This window comes from Mus caroli, unplaced genomic scaffold (genome assembly GCF_978045245.1).
Source record: "Mus caroli unplaced genomic scaffold, Mus_caroli_1 scaffold_6, whole genome shotgun sequence".
NCBI lineage: Eukaryota > Metazoa > Chordata > Mammalia > Rodentia > Muridae > Mus > Mus caroli.
In genome coordinates, this window is record NW_028227261.1 from 138746158 (window position 1) to 138770829 (window position 24672).

Below are 24672 nucleotides of genomic sequence, written 5' to 3' on the forward strand. Positions count from 1 at the left end.
TACTGGTTCTACTGTTACAGCTTGAGGTGGTGGATGGCTGCATGCAGAATACAGTACAGCAGCCAGCACCCTGCTCTCATTTGTACTGAGTCCTCCCATGCACTGTCTCATATTTGCAGAGACTTTCCCCATGTCAAGGCTCTGGTCCAGCCCTAAGATGAAGTTTTATCAGTTACATGCCTTTCTTTGTGGTTTATTGTTGGGTAGAATGGTTAGACTAGACACCATCTGATAACTACTTCAGTTCTAATTCAGGGAAGGCGGCTATTACTTGTTTCATGTGTAAGTAGCAGAGGTATGCAGGTGTTGGCTGATGTTAGCCTGTAGCTTTGCATTTAAGTAGTATCTTGTTTAAAAGGCAGTAGGAAAATTATATAAATCAGATTTTTTTTCTTCTTTCCAGCGACTAGACTTAGTCACACACCTGGATCATCTCAGATGTCTTATAATTAGTACAGTGTGAACTGCCTTTCATCTCATTTTGCTCATGTGAAAAATCTTGCTAAATGGATAAAGTGACATTTGTTTACGTACTCCCAGTGTTTTGCCCCCGAGAAGACCAGCAAATGCAATATTTACTTTGAATGACATGCTCCTGTCACTATAAACCTCCTAAGAATGTTTGACGAAGTTCTGGCTTCATGCATGTTGCTCGGGTAGGAAGATGGCTAGGGGCAGTTAGCTTTCTATTTCCATTTGTTCGTTTGCATGCTTAGTGGAACTTTTAAAGGCATCTACATCTTCCTTTATTTTGAACAGCTTACATTAAGTGTCATAGTTCTTCTCTCTAAAGTTCTTGTTCTTATTAATGTGGCCATTATGCTCATTGATTTCTTCAGCCTCTTTGTTCCAAGGTACTGCTTCAAATTTGGAGTCAAATGAGCATTCTTTGGAACATGTACTTTTGTACCAAACAGCCTTAGCCAGAAGAAGGTGGGAGTGGGTGTATTTTACTGAAATTAGAGTATTCTTCATAAACGAGAGAATATAGTAGAGAGAAAATAAGTGCAGAGTTACAGAAATGTTTCTTATTCTGCCAAATTCATTTATCCTCAAGCATCCTCTAAATGGTATTTTGATGTGTTATTGGTAAATCATTCTAATGTCTTGTCTTCATTCTAGGTGGATATTTATTTTGATTCAACCTGACAGCTAGCAAACATTCTGTTATAAAAAGCCAGGTTTTGAAAAGCAGGGATGTTACCAAGGGGATGAGAAGAGAAGCTCTCAGATCATGCCAACTCGAACTGTTAAGTAGGAAAAAAATGATGTATTCTGTCTCTGTATCTCTGTCTCTCTGCCACTGTCTCTGTTTGTCTCTGTCTTTGCATCTGTCTCTCTCTGTGTGTCTCTGTCTCTCTCTGTGTGTCTGTGTCTGTCTCTGTCTCTGTATCTATCTCTGGTGTGAGTTTTAAAACATATTGTCCCCTGAAATACCTAGTGTCTTCATTAGTTCTCTTGAGTATCCCCATTCTTTCATATATATCATTTTACCTGGCCCTGTACAACACAAAGAAACATATGTTCTGTATATATTGCATGCCAAGAAATCTCCTAGCACATGAACTTCAACACTGAATAAATTTATGATTGAAAAGAGTTTTATAATTTAGTGAGATATTCCTTTTCCATTCCAAAAGGTTTCAGAATGGGTGCATAGCATACTGTTGATCTAGTCAAGTTCTACATGGGGGAATTAAAGATATATTTATGGGTTTATAGAAAGAAAGAGTGGGGAATCCTACATAGAATTAATGTTGAACATTCATGGACCACACGTTGTTCTAAAGACTATGGATGTGGTAAACTGATTTCATCCTTTCAGCAGACTATTTAGGAATAGCAATATTATTATTTTACTCATATATTAGGGGACAAAGTGAGGGTAAGTTATCAAATATAACTAGTAAGTAACAAAGGCGGTTTTGAATTGGGTAAAGTCACTACTCTTCGATCTAGAACATAAATGAAATGAACTATAAAGCATGTATATTTTTTATTTTAATTTTTTCATTGGGTATTATGATATAGTGTTACATAAGAATATTTTCATATAAGCATATATTTTGTGTTCATCCTACTCTTCCCAACTATTGCTCTGACTTTCCCTTGCATCACTAGCTTCTACACACACACACACACACACACACACACACACACACACACACACACACATATGGTTTTATGTATCTGTATAAAATCTATGAGTCACAAATGAGAAATACCATGGTGCTTATCTGAGGCTAACTTAATTCACTTAATATGAATATATCCAACTTTATTCATTTTCTTTTGTGAATAATAAAGCCTTGTTATTCTTTGTCGCTATATAGGTATCTCTGTATAGATGTATATATGTAGACACATGCTCATACACACTATCATATATGTAGCTGGTCTTTGCTACTTTGTGAGTTCTTTGTTTTCCCCTCCTCTCACCCCACCCCAGTTTCAACACTAACAAGAGATAAGAAGATAGATCAGAGAAAAGAATTAGGATAATCCCTCAATCTAATTTATTTCCTTTTCTTTCTTTTTGGACCACAGCTATGAATACACCACAAACAACCCCCTAAATGACCATCAATCAATCACCCATCATGCCTCTCAGGGCCTTAGGATATATTTACCCTCTGAAAGTTTTCCAGAAATCCAGATGTCACACAATTGCAGAATTCTTTGCAGTTGGCAGAACCATGCCTCTGCTAGAACATGGGGCAAACCATGGTCTGCTGCTGAGGACCGTTCCAAGAAGCCCCATATCCCAAACCAGTGATTAAAATGAAAGCATTATAATTTCTTATAATATTTCTATGTTTTTTTAAGAACTCAAAATTTTAAATTTCCAAAATTCTCAAATTTACACACACACACACACACACACACACACATACACACACACACACTATATTTTCTTTATCAATTTTGTTGCTTTTGGACCCAAAGTTGGCTATTGTGAATAGTGCTGCAATAATCATTAATGTACAGGTATCTCTTTGATATATTGAAGGGAAGTTCTTTGTGTAAATTGCCCATGAGTGGTACAGCTGGATCATATGGGTCATAGTGTCTTGAGAAAACTCCACATTGTTTTAGACAGTGGCTGGAAATGTTTGCATTCTAACTAGCTATTAGGGCTCCAATTTGTCCACATTCTCACCAACATTTGTTCTCTTATTAATTGACATTCTGAATAGAACAGGTTAGAATCTCAATGTAGTTAGATTTTCATTTGTCTTATTGTGAGGTTGAGAATTTTCTGTGTTTATTGCTCTTTATATTACAGTTCTTGAGAAATGCCTACTAACCCACTTACTGTGCTGCTTAACTTCTTTTCTTCAGTTTTTTTTTTTTTGAGTTCTGAAAATATTTAAATAGTAATCCATTATCAGGTATATATCTAGCAAACATTGTCGCCCTTCTCTAAGCATTTCTTCAGTTGTTTTTTATTTTTCCCCCCTGTGGAGCAGAAGCTTTTTGAATTCATGAGGTCCCACATGTCAGTTTTGGCATCATTTACCAAACAACCAAAGTCTTTCTTAGAAAGCCTTTGTTGTCCCTTATCTTGAAATGTTTTGCCTAATTTTCAGTACATTTTCACTTTGAGGATTTTTATTAAGAACTTTGGTTCATCTGGGATTGTACTGGATATAGGAAGGCTCTAGTTTGTTTTATCCAAGGAACTTTTATTCTCCTGATGTAATTGTCATCTTGGAGGCTTACTGCTGAATAAGCTCACCCTTTCTAGTTCTTTGTGAACTGTCTGACTGGTTCAAATCAATCATTCTGGCTCAAGCTCCTTTCCAAGCTCACTGATTCAATCTGGCTTCTCTCAGCTTCTCACTGAACTGCTTGCTCTGTTTGACCTCAAACTCTCACAATTTGTTCTAATCTTCTGGCTCCTTCTTATTCTCTGGATTCACCTGCATCTGCTGACCTGACCCGAACTGCATGAACTCAGGAACTAACTCAGTTCCACTGTACTGCACTGAGTCCCCACTGACGTTCTTTCCCTATGCAAGCTGCTTTTAAATAGCTTCCCCTTTCCTTCACTGTTTTTGGTGAGACTTTTATGTGTGCTATCTCTGAGTTGTCCTTTGAAGGGGGGGGGGTGAGGGTATGGGGGACTTTTGGGATAGCATTGGAAATGTAATTGAGGAAAATATGTAATTAAAAAAAAAGTTTAACATTAAAAAAAAAAGAAATCATTCTTTTGTCACTTAATCTGACCTTCAACTAGACATCATTGCTTGGGATTAAAGGTGTGTAATAATGGCGTGTCTGCATTCCAGCCAGAGGGATTATATTTTTGGATGTAACCCTTTGCCAGAGCAGCCATGTTGCTGGATTGATATTCCTCTCTATATATGAACATACAATTTTTTAGAGGGGCTTTCTTTTTTTAATGTGCATTTTGACACCTTTGAAACAGTCATGGCTGTCTCTTGTGAGGCTATGCCGGGGCCTAGCAAACACAGAACTGGATGCTCACAGTCAGCTATTGGATGGATCACAGGGTCCCCAATGGGGGAGCTAGAGAAAGTACCAAAGGAACTAAAGGGATCTGTAACCCTATAGGTGGAACAACAATATGAACTAACCAGTACCCCCCAGAGCTCGTGTCTCTATTTGCATATGTATCAGAAGATGGCCTAGTTGGCTATCAGTGGAAAGAGAGGCCCATTGGTCTTGCAAACTTTATATGCCTCAGTACAGGGGAACACCAGGGCCAAGAAGTGGGAGGGGGTGAGTTGGGGAGTTGGATGAGGAGGGTATGGGGGACTTTTGGGATAGCATTGGAAACGTAAATGAAGAAAATACCTAATTAAAAAAAAAAGAAAATTTCCATGATTTAAAAAAAAAAAGAAACAGTCATGGCTTTAGCTGCAATATATTTATATAAGGGCCCTCTAGTGTAGTCTACTGATCTATGTGTCTGTGTTTGTTTTAGGACCATGTTGCTTTGGCATTATGGCTCCATAGTAAAATTTGAAATTAAATATAGTTATACCTCTAGAATTATTATTTTTCTTAGGCTTGCTTTTACTATTATAGAATTTAGTAACTTAAATAATTACTGCTAAAATCATGGACAAAATAAGGCTGTCATCTCTCCATATCTCTTGAATATAGTACTTGAAGAACTAGCCAGAGCAATAAGAGAACTAAAGAAGATCGGCGAGGGCGGGGGGGGGGGGGTGTCACAAATTAGAAAGGAAGAACTCAAAGTATTGCCATTCATAGATAATACAATAATATAATACTTATGTATACATAAGTGACTTGAAAATTTCTACCAGAGAATTCCAATGGCTGATAAACTCCTTCAACAAAGGATTTGGATACAAATTATTTCAAAGAAATCAGTAGCCCAATCTATGCCCAGAACTGATCCTGTGCCACAGCACTCCATACCCAAATACTGTCAGGAGAGAGCTGGTCTCCCAGGAGTGCCAACACTCTTGTGAGCACAGATAAGACCACCACTTCTGCTAAAATTCCTCGCCCAACAAGGACCCACTCAGAGCCATCAGGGCACAAGAACCAAGGAAAAGCCAGGGACAGGATTTTTCCGGTTTCTGTCTGCACCCCAGAGCTGACCCTGTGTCACAGGGTCAAATACTCAAATTCCTCCCGGAGAGAACTGGTCTTCCAGGAATACTGACACACAGCCTCATATGAAGGACATGCCACAGTCAGAGACAGCAAGACCAGCTAACACCAGAGATAACCAGATGGCGAGAGGCAAGGGCAGGAACATAAGCAACAAAACCAAGGCTACTTGGCATCATCAGAAACCAGTTCTCCCACCACAGAGAGCCCTGGATACCCCAACACACAAGAAAAGCAAGACTCTGATTTAAAATCAAATCTCATGATGATGATAGAGGACTTTAAGAAGGACATAAATGACTCCCTTAAAGAAATACAGGCGAACACAGGTAAACAGCTGGAAGCCCTTAAAGAAATACAGGAAAACACAATCAAACAGGTGAAGGAATTGAACAAAACCATGCAGGATCTAAAAATTGAAGTAGAAACAATAAAAAAATCACAAAGGGAGACAACCCTGGAGACAGAAAACCTAGGAAAGAGATCAGGAGTCATAGATATAAGCATCACCTACAGAATACAAGAGATAGAAAAGAGAATCTCCAGTACAGAAGATAGATACCTTAAGATTTCTTAAGATGAAAGGTAATCCTTTCATGTTAGCTCCAAACTTTATCCCTGTAACTCCTTTCATGGGTATTTTGTTCTCTATTCTAAGGAGGAATGAACTATGCACCCGTTGTCCTTCCCTCTTCTTGATTTTCTTGTGTTTTGCAAATTGTATCTTGGGTATTCTAAGTTTCTGGGCTAATATCCACTTATCAGTGAGTGCATATCTAATGACTTCTTTTATGATTGGGTTACCTTACTAAGGATGATATCCTCCAGATACATCCATTTGTCCAAGAATTTCATAAATTGTTTTTAATAGCTGAGTAGAACTCCATTGTGTAAATGTACCACATTTTCTGTATCCATTCTTCTGTTGAGGGACATCTGGAACTATTGCATATGTCAGCAAGATTTTGCTGAAGGGACCCTCATATAGCTGTCTCGTATGAGTCTGTGCCAGTGCCTGGCAAATACAGAAGTGAATGCTCACAGGCATCTATAAGGTGGAACGCAGGGCCCCCAATCGAGAAGCTAGAGAAAGCACACAAGGAGCTGAAGGGGTTCTCAACTCTATAGGTGGAACAACAATATGAACTAACCAGAACCCCCCAGAGCTCATGTGTTGGGAACAAAATAAAAAAGGGGGGGCCTGGGGCCCTGGGATGAACGGCAGGGAAAAGATGGCCACACCCCGCTAGAGTTTCCCTATTCTCTGGTCAGTCAGGCATGGGAGGGCTGCTATCTACCCTATCCACTCATCCCTGGGTGGGCATTCCTCTATCCCACTCTTCAGGGGGTGGTCAAAGGGCAGCTCTGCCTGGGGATCCCTGGAGCTACTTTGCTAAAGCCACCAGGGTTGTGGGAGAGAGGGAAGAGGGAAGAAGTTCCCAACACTGACCAGAGTGTGCAGCGGAACTTGAAAGAGCAGAGGCTCTATATGGTTTAAGAGCTTTATTATAGAAATGCAGGGAAAAGAGAGAAGGTAGAAGAGAGAGAGCGAGAGGGAGAGAGAGAGAGAGAGAGAGAGAGAGAGAGAGAGAGAGAGAGAGAGAGAGAGAGAGAAGAGGAGAAGAGAAAACAAAGAGAAAGGGAAGAGGAGAAAGAAATGAGAGGACAAATGAATTAAGAGAGTGAGGTGCAGGCTGAGCACACCTTTTTATGGTCTTCACTATTGCTAGGTAACTGGGGAGGAGTTTAGCCTGAAGGTCACAAGCTTGGGCCATTGATTATATAACTACTGACCATGCTTCTCTTGTGGGGGCTGTAGAAGGTGGTACCTTAGGCAGGGGCTGGAGTTCCAGGAGCATGAGGGAATGCCTACTGTGTCTTGTAGGTGAATTATGACCATCAGGGTTCAGACCTCAGCTTGACTGGAGACCAGCCTGCAATTCCCCACAATAGTGTCTCTAGCTGCATATGTAGCAGAAGATGGCCTAGTCGGCCATCACTGGGAAGAGAGGTCCCTTGCTATTGCAAACTTTATATGCCCCAGTACAGGGGAATGCCAGGGCCAAGAAGTGGGAGTGGGTGGGTAGGGTATAGGGAACTTTTGGGATAGCATTTGAAATTTGCAATGTATATAAAGAAAATATCTAATAAAAAAAGAAGATACCATAGAAAACATTGACACAACAGTCAAAGAAATTACAAAATGCAAAAAGGTCCTAACCCAAAACATCCAGGAAATCCAGGACACAATGAGAAGACCAAACCTAAGGATTATAGGTATAGAACAGAGAGTCAAGATTCTCAAGGGCCAGTAAATATCTTTGACAAAATTATAGGAGAAAACTTCCCTAACCTAAAGAAAGAGATGCCCATAAACATAGAAGAGACTCACAGAACTACAAATAAACTGGACCAGAAAAGAAATTCTTCTGTCATGTAATAGTAATACACCAAATGCACAAAACAAAGAATATTAAAAGCAGTAAAGGAAAGAAGTCAAATTACATATAAAGGCTGACCAATCAGAATTACATCAGACTTCTCACCTGGGACTATGAGAGCTAGATGATCCTGATAAGATGTCAAACAGACCCTAAGAGAACATAAATGCCATCCCAGACTAGTATACTCAGCAAAATTCTCAATTACCATAGACAGAGAAACCAAGATATTCCATGACAAAAACAAATTTACACAATATCTTTCCACAAATCCAGCACTACAAAGGATAATAAAAGGAAAACTCCAACACAAGGAGGGAAACTATACCCTAGAAAAAGCAAGAAAATAATCTTTCAATAAACCCAAAAGAAGATAGCCGCACAAACATAAAAATAACATAAAAAATATCAGGAAACAACAATTACTATGCCTTAATATCTCTTAACATCAATGGACACAATTCCTCAATAAAAAGACAAAGAAAATTAGACTGGATCCGTAAACAGGATCCAACATTTGCTGCATACAGGAAATGCACCTCAGACAAAGACAGACACTACTTCAGAGTAAAGGTCTGGAAAACAATTTTCCAAGCAAATGGTCTCAAGAAACAAGCTGGAGTAGCCATTCTAATGTCTAATGAAATCAACTTTCAACTAAAAGTTATCAAAAAAAGATAAGGAAGGACACTTCATACTCATCAAAGGAAAAATGTACCAAGAAGAACTCTCAATTCTGAACATCTATGCTCCAAAGGCACCTACATTCATAAAAGAAACTTTACTAAAGCTCAAAGCACACATTGCACCTCACACAATAATAGTGGGAGAATTCAACACCCCACTCCCATCAATGGACAGATCATGGAAACAGAAACTAAACAGAGACACGGTAACTAACAGAAGTTATGGGCCAAATATCTTTGACACATATCTATGGAACATTTCATCCCAAATCAAAAGAATATACCTTCTTCTCAGCACCTCATGGTACCTTCTCCAAAACTGACCATATAATTGGTCACAAAACAGACCTCAACAGATACAAGGAGACTGAAATAATCTCATGCATCCCATCTGATCATGACGGATTAAGGCTGCTCTTCAATAGCAACAAAAACAACAGAAAGTCCATACACACATGGAAGCTGAACAATCCCTACTCAATGATAACATATAAGAAGGAAATTAAAGATTTTGTAGAATTTAATGAAATTGAAACCACAACATAACCAAACTTGACACAAACCAAACTTGGAACACAATGACAGCAGTGCTAAGAGTGCTCAGTTCTGAGTGCCTCAAAAAAAAAAAAAAAAAAAAAAAAACTGGAGAGAGCATACACTACCAGTTTAACAGCATACCTGAAAGCTGTAGAACAAAAAGAAGCAAATACACCCAAGAAGAGTAGATGGCAGGAAATAATCAAACTCAGGGTTAAAATTAACCTACTAGAAACAAAAAGAATTATATAAAGGATCAACAAAATGAGCAGTTGGTTCTTTGAGAAAATCTACAAGATAGATGAACCCTTAGCCAAACTAACTAGAGGGCACAGAGATAGTATCCAAATTAACAACATCAGAAATGAAAACAGAGATATAACATTAGAAACTGAGGAAATTCAAAAAAATCATCAGATCGCACTACAAAAGCCTATATTTAACAAAACTGGAAAATCTGGATGAAATGGACAATTTTCAAGACAGACACCAAATACCTAAGTTAAATCAGGATCAGAGAAACAATCTAAACAGTCCTATTTCCCCTAAAGAAATAAAAGCAGTCATTAAAAGTCTCCCAACCAAAAAAAAAAAAAAAGCCAGGATCAGATGGGTTTATTGCAGAATTCTATCAGACTTTCAAAGAAGACCTAATACTGATACTCTTCAAACTATTCCACAAAATAGAAACAGAATAAACAGAAGTAACACTCTCCACCTCATTCTATGAAGCCACAGTTACACTGCGCATTCTCTCTTGGAGGGATTTTCACAATTTCCTTTCATAGAGGACTTCATAAGAGATTTTTTTCCGTACTTCTATCACTTTTAATGTTCCAAATAGATTTTAATAAACTGATTGAGTGCATATTACTTTTAGCTTCAGAAGATATCATGTATATTTAAGAGGCATTTAACTATTATAAATTATTTTGATGACTTAAAAAAAAGACATCATTCTGACTGGTGTGAGATGGAATCTCAGGGTTGTTTTGATTTGCATTTCTCTGATGATTAAGGATGTTGAACATTTTCTCAGGTGCTTCTCAGCCATTCAGTATTCCTCAGGTGAGAATTCTTTGTTTAGCTCTAAGCCCCATATTTTAAGGGGGTTATTTGATTTTCTGGAGTCCACCTTCTTGAGTTCTTTATATATATTGGATATTAGTCCCCTATCTGATTTAGGATAGGTAAAGATCCTTTCCCAATCTGTTGGTGACCTTTTTGTCTTACTGACGGTGTCTTTTGCCTTACAGAAGCTTTGCAATTTTATGAGGTCCCATTTGTCTATTCTCAATCTTACAGCACAAGCCATTGCTGTTCTATTCAGCAATTTTTCCCCTGTACCCATATCTTTGAGGCTTTTCCCTACTTTCTCCTCTATAAGTTTCACTGTCTCTGGTTTTACATGGAGTTCACCAGTCAGAATGGCTAAGATCAAAAATTCAGGTGACAGCAGATGCTGGTGAGGATGTGGAGAAAGAAGAACACTCCTCCATTGTTGGCGGGATTGCAAGCTTGTAAACCACTCTGGAAATCAGTCTGGGGTTCCTCAGAAAACTGGACATAGTACTACAGGAGGATCCCGCAATACCTCTCCTGGCCATATATCCAGAAGATGTTCCAACTGGTAAGAAGGACACATGCTCCACTATGTTCATAGCACCTTATTTATATTAGACAGAAGCTGGAAAGAACCCAGATGCCCCTCAACAGAGGAATGGATACAGAAAAATGTGGTACATTTACACAATGGAGTACTACTCAGCTATTAAAAACAATGAATTTATGAAATTCCTAGGCAAATGGATGGACCTGGAGGGCATCCTCCTGATTTAGGTAACCCAATCACAAAAGAACTCACACAATATGTACTCACTGATAAGTGGAAATTAGCCCAGAAACTTAGAACACCCAAGATATAAGATACAATTTGCTAAACACATGAAACTCAAGAAGAACGAAGACCAAACTGTGGAAACTTTGCCCCTTAGAATTGGGAACAAAACACCCATGGAAGGTGTTACAGAGACACAGTTTGGAGCTGAGACAAAAGGATGGACCATCTAGATACTGCCATATCCAGGGTTCCATCCCATAATCAGCCTCCAAACGCTGACACCATTGCATACACTTGCAAGATTTTGCTGAAAGGACCCAGATATAGCTGGGTCTTGTGAGACTATGCCAGGGCCTAGCAAACACAGAAGTGGAGGCTCACAGTCAGCTATTGTACGGATCACAGGGCCCCCAGTGGAGGAGCTAGAGAAAGTAACCAAGGAGCTAAAGGGATCTGCAACCCTATAGGTGGAACAACAATATGAACTACCCAGTGTCCCCCCTGCCCCCCAGAGCTCGTGTCTCTAGCTGCATATGTATCAGAAGATGGTCTAGTCAGCCATCAGTGGAAAGAGAGGCCCATTGGTCGTGCAAACTTTATCTGCCTCAGTACAGGGGAACGCCAGGGTCAAGAAGTGGGAGTGGGTGGGGGACTTTTGGGATAGCATTGGAAATGTAAATGAAATAAATACCTAATAAAAAACAAAACATAAAAAACCAGATAAAACAAAAACATAAACTATGATTAAAATCATTAAAAATAAAAAAATCAATTACAAACTCAAAAAAAAAAAGACATCAGTAGCCCTCCTGTATACAAATAATAAATGGGGTGAGAAAGAAAGTAGGGAAACAACACCCTAGCCACAAACAATATAAAATATCTTGGTGTAACTCTAACTAACCAAGTAAAATATCTATGTGACAAGAATTTCAAGTATCTGTAAAAAGAAATTGAATAAGATATCAGAAGATGGGAAGATCTCTCATGCTCATGAATACGTAGGATTAATATAGTGAAAATGGTCATCTTACCACAACCAATCTACAGTTTCAATGCAATTCACATCAAAATTACAACACACTTTTTATGGACCTTAAAAGAACAAATCTCATCTTTATATGGAAAAATAAAAAAAATCCCAGGATAGACAAAGCAATTATGAACAATAAGATCTTCTGGAGTAATCACCATCGCTCACCTACAGAGTAATAATGATTAAAACTACACGATATTGGTACAGAAACAGACACATTAATCAACAGAATTGAATCAAAGACTCAGAAATAAACCCACACACTCACAGACACTTGATTTTTGATAAAGAAGCTAACACCATATAATGGTAAAATGACAGGATCTTTAACAAACGGTGCTGAACTAACTGGATGTCTACATGTAGAATGAAAATAGATCTATAGGTAGCACCATGCACAAAGCTCAGGTCCGAGTAGATCAAGGACTTCAACATAAAACCGGATACACTAAATCTCGTAGAAGAGAAATTGGGAAATACACTTGAACACATTGGTACAGGAGACAATTTCCTGAACAGAACACTAATGGTTCAGGTCCTAAGACCAACAATTGATAATTGGGACTCAAAGGTTCTCCAATGCAAAGGGTACTGTCAATAGGAGAAATCAGCAGTCTACACTTTGGGAAAGAATCTTCCCTGACCCTACGTTTGACAGAGTTCTGATATCCAAAATTTACAAAGAACTCAAGAAGTTAGATACAAACAACCTAAATAACCCAATTGAAATTTCTGGCAAAACTAAACAGATAGTTCTCCACAGAGGAATCTTAAATAACCCAAAAAGCATTTAAAGAAATGTTCAACATCCTTAGTCATCAGGAAAATGCAACACAAAACATCCTGAGGTTCCATCTTATACCCATAAAAATTGCTAAGATCAAAAACTCAATAGACGGCACATGGAGGCAAGGATGTGGAGTAAGGGGGAAGAATTCATCATTGCTAGAGGGAATGCAAGCTTGTACAACCACTTTGGAAATCAATTCGGTGGTTTCCCACAAAACTGGGAAAAGTTCTACCTCAAGATCCATCTATACCATTACTGGGTATATACCCAAAAGATGCTCCAACATCCCACAAAGACACTTAATCAACTATGTTCATAGCAGCTTTATTTGTAATAGCCAGAAACTAGAAACAATCTAGATGTCTTTCAACTGACAAATGGATAAAGACAATGTGGTTCATTTACACAATAAAATACTATTCAGCTATTAAAAACCAACATATCATGAATTTTTTAGGTAAATGGACAGAACTTGAGAATATTCTCCTGAGTGAAGTGACCCAGTCCACAAAGGACATGCAAGGAATATACTCACTTATAAGTGAATATTAGTCATAAACTACAGGTACCAAGTTACACTCCAGAGACCCAAAGAAGCTAAGCAAGAAGAAGGCCCATGTGAGGAAGCTTGAATCCAGAGATCCATCCCACGATCAGCATCCAAACGCTGACACCATTACATTCACTAGCAAGATTTTGCTGAAAGGACCCAGATATAGCTGTCTCTTGTGAGACTATGCCGGGGCCTGGCAAACACAGAAGTGGATGCTCACAGTCAGCTATTGGATGGATCACAGGGCCCCCAATGGAGGAGCTAGAGAAAATACCCAAGGAGCTGAAGGGAACTGCAACCCTATAGGTGGAACAACATGATGAACTGACCAGTACCCCGGAGCTCTTGTCTCTAGCTGCATATGTATCGAAAGATGGCCTAGTCGGCCATCACTGGAAATAGAGGCCCATTAGACATGCAAACTTTATATGCCCCAGTACAGGGGAATGCCAGGGCCAAAAAAATGGGAATGGGTGGGTAGGGAAGTAGGTGGGGGGGTATGGGGGACTTTTGGGATAGAATTGGAAATGTAATTGAGGAAAAGATGTAATAAAAAATATATATATAAAAAAAAGAGTCAGATGTAGAGAGGGAACTGGTTGGGAGGGGGAATGCAGAGGGAGTGGGGTGGTTTAGGATCAAGTGTGGGGACAGGAGAGATGGCTAGATGGCCATCAAAATGAATGGAAACCTGCAACTGACAGAGGAGAGGAGGTGGGGGGCATCTCTAGGTGAGATGAGACAAAGACATGGGATATGGGAGGCACCCACTAATCAATGAGGGGTGACCTTAGCAGTTTCTCACAGTCTGAGTATTGGAACCTGAAGAGGACATCTCCTGTAGCCAGGCATGAACCCCAGCAGTAGGAACATCAACCCACCCAGCAAACTTTCAACCCCAAATTTATCCTGTCAACAAGAAATGCAGGTATGGGGATGGAGCTGAGACTGAGGAAATGGCCAACCATTAACCTGCTTAACTTGACAACCATCCAGTGGGCAAGCACCAATCCCTGATACTGTTAGTGGTACTTTGTTATACTTGCAGATGTGAGTCTACCATGGCTGTCCTCTGAGAGGCTCTACCCAGTAGCTGACTAAGACAGATACAGACATACAGACACCCACAGCCAAATACTGGATGGAGCTTGGAGATTTTTTTTTTTTTTAGAGATAATTGTATAGACTTTTATTTTTTTATGAATTTAATTTTTATTGGATATTTTCTTCATTTACATTTCAAATGCTATCCCAAAAGTCTCCTATACCCTCCCCCTCTGCCCTGCTCCCCTACCCACTCACTCCCACTTCTTGGCCCTGGCGTTCCCCTGTACTGGGGCATATAAAGTTTGCTAGACCAAGGGCCCTCTCTTCCCAATGATGGCCAACTAGGCCATCTTCTGCTACATATGCAGCTAGAGACATGAATTCTGGGGGGTACTGATTAGTTCATATTGTTGTTTTACCTATAGGGTTGCAGGCCCCTTCAGCTCTTGGGTACTTTCTCTAGCTCCTACATTGGGGGCCCTGTGTTCCATCCAATAGATGACTGCGAGCATCCACTGAGCTTGGAGATTCTTATGGAAGAGTTGGGGGAAGGATTGAGGGCCCCAAAGGGGATAGGAACTCCACAGGAAGACTATAGTATCATCTCACCTGGACCCTTGGTGTTCTCAGATACTAAACCACCAACCAAAGAGAATGAATGGGCTGGACCTCCCCACCTCCCCACACCCACACTCCTGTACATATGTAGCAGATGTTCATCTCAGTCTTCATGGGAGTTTGGAACAACTGGAGCAGGGTCTATTCCAGAAGCTGTTGCCTGTCTGTGGGATATGTTCTTCTAGCTGAGCTGACTTGTCTGGTCTCAGTGGGAAAGGAAGCATCTAGCCTCGATAGACTTGACCTACCAGGATGGGGGAATAATGAGGGATGAGAGAAGGGTTGTGAGAGTGGGTGACTGGGAGTGGGGGCAGCAATGGTGATTTAAAATAAATAAATTATAAAACAACAACAAAACCAACCCCCCCCAAATCCCAATCCAAACAAACAAATAAAAAGAATGGAGAGTCAACACCTTCACTTCATTCTTGACTTTAGAGGGTGCTTATTTTTTTGTCTGTTTAGTGCAATGTTGCCTATTAATTTTTGTTAGTCATTATTGGATTGAGATAATGGTCCTTCTATTCATAGTCTCTTCAAATTCTTTTACTACTATTGGATGCTGAATTTTGTTAAATTGCTTTTCTGCCTCTACTTAAGGGATCATGTGATTTTTATTCCTTTCTGTTAATATTTGTCATACATCAATTATTATGCTTATAATTAACTACTATACTTGTATTCTGTACTGGCTAGTTTTGTGTCAACTTGATACAGCTGGAGTTATCACAGAGAAAGGAGCTTCAGTTGAGGAAATGCCTCCATGAGATCCAACTGTAAGGCATTTCTCAATTAGTGATCAAGGGGGAAAGGCCCTTGTGGGTGGGACCATCCCTGGGCTGATAGTCTTGGTTCTATAAGAGAGCAGGCTGAGCAAGCCAGAGGAAGCAAGCCAGTAAAGAACATCTCTCCATGGCCTCTGCATTAGCTACTGCTTCTTGATCTGCTTGAGTTCCAGTCCTGACTTCTTTCAGTGAAGAACAGCAATGTGGAAACGTAAGCTGAATAAACCCTTTCCTCCCCAACTGTTTCTTGGTCATGATATTTGTGCAGGAATAGAAACCCTGACTAATACACATTCCTTGTTTGAAACCAGTAGGATCATAGTGTATGCTCCAAAATTTAGGATTGGTTTTCCTTGTTTTATGAATGCCACTAGAGTTTTGATGGAAGTTGTATGAATGCCTATCCTTTTCAGGAACACATTCATTTCAAAACATTACTTCTGCCATTCCATGTATACACAGTCCCCATTTTACTACTTCAATCATGACATATTGAGTATTTCAATGTGTTATGTTGTCCAAGCTGGACTCAAATTTGGAGTATTCTTCCTGAGTGCTTTCCTAATCATTTTAATCATTTGATCTGTAAGATATTTTCATTTTTATTTGTGTGTGTATGTGTGTGTGTGTGTGTGTGTGTGTGTGTGTGTGTGTGTAGTGACCACACAAATGCATTCCGGTTCACATGTGTCTGTACCTGCCTTTGTGGACAGGTGTTCACAGAGATCAGAATAGGGTGTTGGATTCCATGGCACTGTATTTATAGGTAGTCATGCGGTGCCTGATATGGTGCTATAAACCAAACTTGGATTTTCTGGAATAAAAGCAGGCACCTTAAACTTTCTATTTTTAAATATATTTCTGTGTATTCAATTTTAAAGATTTGCTTATTTTTGTATATGAGTGTACTATCTGCATGTATGCCTGCATGACAGAAGTAGGCATCAGATCCCATTATAGATGGTTGTGAGCCACCAAGTGGTTTCTGGGTATTGAACCCAGGACCTCTGGAAGACCACCCAGTGCTCTTAATCTCGGAGCCATGTCTCCAGCTCTAGAATCCATAATTCTTAATAGTGTTATCCTAGTCGTAAAAACTGAAGAGCTTAACAAGGCGTTTGTAGAAATTGACTTCAGTTTCATTTGGAAGTGGTTAATGAGATTACCAGGTGTCTGTGGGAGAAGAAAGATTTCAGTGTCAGGTATAGACCTGTGCTCAGAGATACTCTGATAGATTTAAGTCTGATAATGGCATGGTCAGGCTTGTCTTTCACAGACATTACTCTGTTTGGCAGTTGCAAAATGAATCAGTTTAGAAATTGGAAGATATTAGAGCCTGGAGTCTAACCAACTTGCAAGATTAAAGGTGACAGGAACTTAGACTAGAACAGAGGGAGTGGAAATGGAGAGAGAGATGTTTGCTCCTCCGTGTCTCTCTGCTTTAGGCCACTTTCTTTGATAGTAGTATTCCACGAGGGTTGTGAGGTTTAGTGAGACCCAGTGTTTCTTTTACTGCAGTGTGTTGTGATATCCCCACAAAAGTCATGGGTGGATGAATATCTTCAGTGAGCAGATTAAAGTCTTTATTAATATGAGTATTTGAAGCAACACATCAGGGACCATAGAGAAAATATCTTGGAGAAAGTATCTTGAATAATTTTGTATTTCGTTGACCCTGGTATACACTTTTATCTGATAGCCCATTTTTATACTACATTTTTAGCATGCTGTCTAATTGGAATTACTTGAAATTCTTTCAATAGAGCACTGTAGGTAGTACTAGGAAGGCTATTTGATATTAATGTTTGTCTCTTGATTTTTTTTTCTAGAATGATACAACATTAAAGGAGAAGCTTGAAAATATTATGTTTAAGAAACAAGAATTCAACCAAAAGCGCATTCTACCATCTCACTGAAGTGCAGGAGAGGAGGCAGCCTGGTAGGTCACAAGCCTGAAATCATTCCATCAAATCCCATTTTTTGGTGCAGTTTTCTGAAGTGGTGTCCATGGGACCTTCTGATTGAGAACCATCAGTCCTCCTGACTGATATAGCCAGTGGCTGTGACAGGTTGTGACAGTTTACTGGAGATAATAAAGATCAGGCAGGCAGACACCGTGCTTATGTCATTTACTTCTTATTACCTCAGAGAAAATTTATTTAATCATCATTTACCAAATATGTCCTGAATACCAACTGTATGCTCATTCCATTCTAACTAATGAACAGGCAGCAAGGTGAAAAACAGACTCCGAGAGAAAAGGAAACAAAAATGAAAAATGTATCAACCTTGTAAATATTACTATTCATAGATCAAAGGTGTGCTTCACACATCTGTATACTTAGTAATAACTTAGAGTATTAACACATACTCTGTTGACAAGTATGAGACATTTGATCAGGCTGTGTCATAAATGATATTGTCACAGAAAGCATGATGTCTGGTAAGATACACTTACCATAAGCGCTATGAAAGGCCTAAGACATTTCATAGCGCTTATGAAAGTTTGGAATATTGCTTTGAAAAAATGCTATGCGTATTTAAGCATTTCCTCATCTGTAGGACTGTGGAGATGGTGCTGGATTCAACTCCGTGGCTTTGTATCTGAAGCCTTCTCTCTTGAATGGCACTGAGCTCCAGGACCCCATATTTCAGTCCCTATCCTAATGGTCTTAACTTGATTTTATGTGGGTAAGGAGAACCTTTAGTTGAAGGTTTTCTTGGTATGAAAACTATGTCTTGGGGACTGTCTTCTAAGAATATGGCTTATTCATGTAATTAATAAACAGTAAGGTTATTTTTTCAAAATTTTCATGAGTATTCTTTTCCTCCATACTTTGTTCTCAAATAGAAATGTGAAAAAATAGCAACTAGAAATAACCTAAACTTAAACATGAAGCTGAATGATAAGAAAATTTTGGCAGGCAAAATGGTGGTGGTAACAGAACAAAAATTCTCAATATTTAAGTAAAATCCGTTTACATGTACTGTAGTTTCTAATTCTTCCAGGGAAAAGGACTTTGGAGTCTCAAGGATGTTGATAAGTTGCTTGAACTATTGCAGTTTTAAAATACATTTTTTTATTTGTTGCGATTATAATGTAATGAAATCATTTCCCCCTTCCCACTCCTTCCTCCAAATTCTCCCATATAGCTTTTTTTATTCTCCTACAAATTTGTGGCTTCTTTTTTCATTAGTTGTTACACATATGTGTATGTATATACATAAATATTCCTATGCATAACTTCAACCTGCTCAGTTTGTAGTTACTTCTATGTATGTTTTCATGGCTGACCATTTGGTATTAGATAACCAATGATGTATCCTTTCCTTATGAGGACTATTTCTCCTACCCTCAGCAATTCATAGTTGCCAATAGTTCCTTGTATAAAGTTGAGATCTTGTGACTTTCCTCTGCCTACTTTATCATGTCTATTGTTGTCCTTGTTCATCATAGTCATGTTGGTATGACTTCCTGGGTGCAGCATCTGATAGTCCTAGGAGACACAATTTTTCAGCAAATTCCCTAATCCTGTGGCTCATGTAATCTTTTCTACTTCCTTTATTGTTTTTGTTTGTTTGTTTTTTCTTGTAATGGTCTCTGTCTATTTTTGCAGATTGTAATCAGGCTAACTTCCCCATTGGTTGCTTTTGGTTGTTGTTGTTTTCTTGTTCGTTCATTTGTTTCAGAGAAGCAGAAAGTGACTAGTAACAGTTATTTAACATCAATGTAACTTTGTTTTCAAAATGTATGATGTCAACACTGTTTTTACTTCTCCAAAAGTGCCAACAGGGGAAGCAATTTTGGACATTTGTAAGAAAATATTACTCAACAGTAACATTGTAGAGTGCTTGCAATGTGCCTGAAACATTTTTGAGAATGTTTCCCTTCATCTTTCATTTATTATTTGTAAAAACTTTATAAAATGAGAACCATCCTTCTCTCAGTTTTACATGAAAAGAAATTAAATTTGAAAGGCATGAAGAAATTTGCTCCAAGCTATAGACCTTGTCAGTGATACCAGTGTGCCCCTTGATACAGTGCTGTCACAACTCTGTGGCTTTGTAGAATGCTCCTCAGACATAAACTTCTCATCACGGATGGCCAATGGAGGTATTCTAAAGATGGAGAAGTCAGCATTTTCAGATAATTTTTTCTTCAAGTTGATTACAGTGGCTGGCATGAAAGGCCCACTGAAAGGGACTTTAGTTGCTCCTTGAACAGGCTACAAATTCCAAGCATGAAGCCTTGCAGTTTCACCATCTTCAGATATGATACTCTACATTCAGGTTGTTAAAGTGAATTTTTGTTGTCCTGTGGTAGTTTTAAGTACAAACAGTCCACACAGATTCATGTGTTTAAATGTTTGGCCATAGGCAGTGGCATTATAAGAAGGTGTGGCCTTGGAGTAGGTGTGACCTTGTTGGAGGAAGTATGTCACTGAGGGAGCAGGCTTTGAGGTTGCCTATGCTCAGTTTGGCACATCGTCTCCTCCTGCTACCTGTGGATCAAGATGTGGAACTATCAGCTCCCTCACCAGCACAATGTCTGCTTGTACTTTGTCATGTTTCCTGCCATGACCAGGCACTAAACCTCTGAAACTGTAAGCTAGCTCCAACTAAATGTTTCCCTTTATAAAAGTTGCTATGGGCATGGTTTCTCTTCATAGTAGTAAAGGCCTAACTAAGACACACCCTGTTTTACAATTTAAGAACTGCTTCTGCCTTAGTTTGCTTGGCTATGCTAATTTAAGGCAGGCAAAATGGCCTTCTCTATAGTGCCTATGTGTTTGCTGAGTGTGGCTGCCTTCTGATACAGGACACATGGAGTGTGTGTGCAGTCACGGTTCCTTGTTTTCCTGAGCATGCATCTTTAATATAGGGATATACAAAAGTTAAGGAATGTCTTTGCTATGTGTTTGTGCTTGCTTTAACAAGGATGTGTTTCACTCTTGCTGCCCCAGCAGCATGCACGGTTACAGCTGGTGTCCAGGTGAGATACAGAGTGGGAAGAATGACAGCTCTGGCACTCCAGCCTGATTCCAGAGGTCATGGGAGATGAACATGAAGTATTTGGATTTTTTCACCTGAGCATCCTGGACCACTCTGCAGAATTGCATATCCAGATTTCTAAAATACTTTCAGAACCCATGTGGACATATGTATTTTTTTTCTGAGACAAATAGGAAATTTTGCAAGATTTTCAGAGAGGTCTATGACTCTTGTGAAGAAAAAAAAAGTAACAACTAACTATTTAGTCTAAAATCCAGACATAGAATGATATTGACTGTAATCTATCTAGAATAGATGACTTCTTTAAAAAGATCTTTAGGAGCAAATGTACAAAACATGCAGTTTCTAGCTCATCACCCTACAATTAGCTATTGGAGATTCCTGAAATACTATGAATTCATTTACTTCAGTTATAATCTCTATGGTGACGGTGGCCAAGTGGCTAGGGGGGAATACTGACAAGAACAGTCACCATGTTTCCACAGATTTTTCTAGTATCTGAAGTAATTAATCTGGTTCCCCTGCTCTTTCCTTCTTAGTTTTACACTTTAACCAATTTTACACTTTAGTCAGTTTTTTGCATTATGCTCTGCTCCATCTTTTAATTGCTCCATAGAGATGGACCACAGAGCTTTGTCTAGTGCCCTGCTAGTGTCAGGCAGTTAAGGATCACAAGAATATCACTTTTGGCTTACATGACATCTATTGTCAGTCCACTTCAGTGTGGAATTTGCTACCTGGTTCCAGCGGGCCTTGCTGGGTGATTCAATACTGGTGACATGACTTAAGACATGTGTGATGCTTGCTTTTTGTCAACTTGACCAAAACTAGAGTCACTTGGCAAAACAGAACCTCAATTGAGGAATTAACCCTATCAGATTAGCCTCTGGGTTTGTCTGTGGGATATTATCTTGAGTTGGGAGGGCTCTCTGCCCACGGTCACGCTCTCTTTCCTTGGCATGTGCTCTTGGACTCCGGGTGGGGGATGGGGCGTTCCTGGGGGAATGTCTGTCAGCAGGAAAATGAAATGTGAAGAGGTAGGTAAACATGAGAATTTTTGATAGATGGACTTGGTCAGTGAGTCTGGATCAAAACTTCTGGATAGTATGAAGCTGTGGTTTAATTTTCTTACACATTTAAACACAATAATACTTTGGGGGAGGACTGGAGAGATGACTCAGTGGTTAAGAGCACTGGCTGTTCTTCCAGATGACCTGAGTTCAATTCCCAGCAACCACATGGTGGCTCACAACCATCTATAATAAAATCCAATGCCCTCTTTTGACGTCACTGACACTGGATTGCACTTTCTGACACACCTATCTTCTTTATTTTGTGGGAACTTTGAGTCATCATTTGTCTGTAAAAACTATGTAAGTGGGTGGTTTTTTAGTTAAAAGAAAGATTTTCAATTAAACCACTGGACTTGAGTTTCCCTGTTTAAATTTCTTGCTAATGGTGTGCAAATCACTAATATAGGTTCTTTTTAATTAGGTATTTTCTTCATTTACATTTCCAATGCTATCCCAAAAGTCTCCCCATACCCTACCCCTACTCTCCCCCTCCCCCAACCCCACTCCTACTTCTAGGCCCTGGCATTCCCCTGTACTGAGGGATATAAAGTTTGCAAGAACTATGGGCCTTTCTTTCCAATGATGGCTGACTAGGCCATCTTCTGATACATTTGCAGCTAGAAACACCAGCTCAGGGGAGGGGGGGTACTGGTTAGTTCATATTATTGTTCCAACTATAGGGTTGCAGACCCCTTTAGCTCCTTGGGTACTTTATCTAGCTCCTCCATTGGGGGGCCCTGTGATCCATCCAATAGCTGACTGTGAGCTTCCACTTCTGTGTTTGCTAGGCCCCAGCATAGCCTCAAAAGAGACATCTATATCTGGGTCCTTTCAGCAAAATCTTGCTAGTGTATGCAATGGTGTCAGCGTTTGGAGGCTGATTGTGGGATGGATCCCTGAGTATGGCAGTCTCTAGATGGTCCATCCTTTCACTTCAGCACCAAATTTTGTCTCTGTAACTCCTTCCATGTGTGTTTTGTTCCCAATTCTAAGAAGGGGCAAAGTGTCCACACTTTGGTCTTCGTTCTTCTTGAGTTTCATGTGTTTTGCAAATTGTACCTTGGGTATTCTAAGTTTCTGGGCTAATATCCACTTATCTGTGAGTACATATCATGTGAGTTCTTTTGTGATTGGGTTACGTCACTCAGGATGATGCCCTCCAGGTCCATCCATTTGCCTAGGAATTTCATAAATTCATTGTTTTTTATAGCTGAGTAGTACTCCATTGTGTAAATGTACCACATTTTCTGTATCCATTCCTCTGTTGAGGGACATCTGGGTTCTTTCCAGCTTCTGGCTATTATAAATAAGGTTGCTATGAACATAGTAGAGCATGTGTCCTTCTTACCAGTTTGAACATCTTCTGGATATATGCCCAGGAGAGGTATTGCAGGATCCTCTGGTAGTACTATGTCCAATTTTCTGAGGAACCGCCAGGCTGATTTCCAGTATGGTTGTACAAGCTTGCAATCCTACCAACAATGGAGGAGTGTTCCTCTGTCTCCACATCCTTGCCAGCATCTGTGGTCAACTGAGTTTTTTATCTTAGCCATTCTGACTGGTGTGAGGTAGAATCTCAAGGTTGTTTTGATTTGCTTTTCCCTGATGATTAAGGATGCTGAACATTTTCTCAGGTGCTTCTCAGCCATTCAGTATTCCTCAGGTGAGAATTCTTTGTTTAGCTCTGAGCCCCATTTTTTAATGGAGTTATTTGATTTTCTGGGGTCCAGCTTTATGAACGCTTTGTATATATTGGATATTAGTACCCTATCTGATTTAGGATAGGTAAAGATACTTTCCCAATCTGTTGGTGGTCTTTTTGTCTTATTGACAGTGTCTTTTGCCTTACAGAAGCTTTGCAATTTTATGAGGTCCCATTTGTCTATTCTGGATCTTATAGCACAAGCCACTGCTGTTCTATTCAGGAAGTTTTCCCATGTGCCCATATTTTTGAGGCTTTTCCCCACTTTCTCTTCTATAAGTTTCACTGTCTATGGTTTTATGTGGAGTTCCTTGATCCACTTAAATTTGATCTTAGTACAAGGAGATAGGAATGGATCAATTCGCATTCTTCGACATGATAACCACCAGTTGAGCCAGCACCATTTGTTGAAAAAGCTGTCTTTTTTTCCACTGGATGGTTTTAGCTCCCTTGTCAAAGATCAAGTGACCATAGGTGTGTGGGTTCATTTCTAGGTCTTCAAATCTATTCCATTGGGCTACTTGTCTGTCGCTACAACAGTACCATGTAGTTTTTTGTTTTTGTTTTTGTTTTTTTTGTTTTGTTTTGTTTTTTAATCACAATTGCTCTGTAGTACAGCTTTAGGTGATTCCCCAGAGGTTCTTTTATCATTGAGAAGAGTTTTTGCTATCCTAGTTTTTTGTTATTCCAGATGAATTTTCATATTACCTTTTCTAATTCCTTGAAGAATTGAGTTGGAATTTTGATGGGGATTGCATTGAATCTGTAGATTGCTTTTGGAAAGATAGCCGTTTTTACTATATTGATCCTGCCAATCCATGAGCATGGGAGATTTTTCCATCTTCTGAGATCTTCTTTAATTTCTTTCTTCAGAGACTTGAAGTTCTTATCATACAGATCTTTCACTTCCATAGTTAGAGTCATGCCAAGGTATATTA